Source organism: Tupaia chinensis, unplaced genomic scaffold (genome assembly GCF_000334495.1).
Source record: "Tupaia chinensis unplaced genomic scaffold, TupChi_1.0 Scaffold000283_2, whole genome shotgun sequence".
NCBI lineage: Eukaryota > Metazoa > Chordata > Mammalia > Scandentia > Tupaiidae > Tupaia > Tupaia belangeri.
The window spans coordinates 649,576-649,795 of NW_006159767.1; positions in this window are offsets into that span (position 1 = coordinate 649,576).

Below are 220 nucleotides of genomic sequence, written 5' to 3' on the forward strand. Positions count from 1 at the left end.
GGCTCCGTCTCGCTCAGCCGCTGCAGGCCTGGACGAGCCACGCTCTGGGTTTGGCCTCGCCCCTCTGCCTGGGTGTCTCCCGTGGTCAGGGCACGAAGAATCTCGCGGAATCTCGAGGGACAAAGAAAGCCCCTTCCTCTGTTTCCCGCGCAGGCCGGCTTCTCGGCCGGACCCCCGCCCCCGGGGTCGCGCGGCGCACTGCCGCCACGGCCCGGGCGGT